Here is a 1,858-nt window from a genome sequence, read left to right on the forward strand (position 1 = left end):
AAGTTAAATAAAGAGTTCAATTAGAATTTGTTAAGGTCAAATCAATGGAATTGGGTTATTGGGGAATTGGAGCATTAACAAGGTTATTTAATGGCTTAAATGGTCTATCTTAAATAAAAAAGTGGTTGTCTGTAAAGCTTGTTTACGTATGATGATTTTACGTGATAACGTCGTAAGAATAATCATTTTTATCAAAAAAACAAAACCGACTTCCATCATTCAAAACGGGGTTTTATGGTTTTTCTAATAGTTCCTATTGGTTAAACTGAACGAATTTGAAATGGGACCACACTGCAGCCACCAGCTTTCCACTACAAAAAGAATTATCAAAATTTGTCCAAAGTTATGCGGTAACAAACATAAAAAAAAAAAAAAAAATACAGACGAATTGAATACCTCCTCCTTTTTGGAAGTTGGTAAAAAACGTAGTGTGCTTTTGTTTAAAATGAGTCAATTGAAGCGTTTATTTATTTTAAAACAATCATAATTTACAAGAAAAAGCTTAAAAAAAATTATCTTTTTTTTTTTTTTTCATTACGTATATTTATTTTTTTTATTTATAAAGCTTACAAAAAAAAAAAAAAATATGCCATTAAAAAGCCAAATATTTCTTCGAAAGATAAAAAATATTAAAATAATTTATTAAAAACAATTATTTCTTATGAAAAAAGTGTAAAAATCACTTCCATCACCCAAAAATCCATTTCTTTATAATGACAACCTATAAAAATTGTATATCATCTGAAAGCCTATTGTTTCAGCTCCAAATATTTGTGTGGCCAATGTCTGTGCGACGTCTACAAAAAGAGCTAGAATTTTTTGAACTCAATCATTTTCCATCAAAACAAGCAAAAATATCAATCTTTTTTATCTTCTCACGCCATTAAATCAATTTTTTTCTTCAACAACCTATATTAAATTTTATATCATAAGAAAGCTTATTATTTCACCTTTCATATGATGTTTCAATCATATTTTTATGCCTACAAAAAAAGTTAGAATTTTTTAAAGCCAACTATGTCGAAATTTCAAACACTGGTGGCTGGTCATGGGTAGCAGATCTCCACAGGTGTTTTAAAGTATTTCTGAAATTTTTTAATTTAACATTGTGTAGCTTGTAGTAAATGCACCGTTATGTGTGATATATCAAATGAAAGGTAATATTATCAGCATGCTTAGTAAAGTGAAATTAAATTTGTACTTATCTGCTCTAAATCAAAAGAAAGAACATGTTGAAAAATAGAACTTTATTTTACCGTTATCACAAAATTGTGACTACAAAATTGATTGAAATTTCGCACAGATATAATCCTGTCTATTATCTATCTACAGTATAAATTTTATTCATTTGTGTGTTTTAAAAATTCATATTTCGAAACTCTGAGACTTAAAAAAAAATCTGTATCAGACCCTCTCTTTTAGTTTTAAAAAACCATTTATAACTTAGTTTTTAAATTTTTTACAATTTTTTTTAAATACTTTTGTCAGCCTAACAATAAATTTATCTATCGATTAAAAAGAAACTCAACTTTCTACATCGTCGAGTTTAGAAAAAAAAAAACACTTTTTCAATTTTGTTACCCCTATTTACCCTATTAAATGACGGAATTTTTAAAAATCCTTCTTTTTTATTCAACTTTAGGTTAAAATCTTTCAAATAAGCTATGTAGAAGATTTTCTTAGCTCTAATAGTTTATTTTTACTTTTGAATTGAAATTTTTGCCGCACTGCTAAAAATTTCAAGTGGAAATGGCGTCACTTTTTCGTAGATGCTGCCATGGTTCATCGATTTAGAAGACGTTATCACGCCAAAAAAAAATTAATTTAAAATGAAAATCAAATAAATAAAAAACGTTCA

At 26.6% G+C, this 1,858-nt stretch overlaps 1 protein-coding gene across 1 annotated transcript in view; it reads left to right on the plus strand.

Annotated features, from left to right (window-relative positions):
* The window catches only part of LOC129907186 (zwei Ig domain protein zig-8), a 306,807-nt gene that overhangs the window by 178,262 nt on the left and 126,687 nt on the right, over positions 1-1,858 (plus strand). The window lies entirely within an intron of this gene.

The sequence above is a fragment of the Episyrphus balteatus genome, chromosome 1 (genome assembly GCF_945859705.1).
Source record: "Episyrphus balteatus chromosome 1, idEpiBalt1.1, whole genome shotgun sequence".
NCBI lineage: Eukaryota > Metazoa > Arthropoda > Insecta > Diptera > Syrphidae > Episyrphus > Episyrphus balteatus.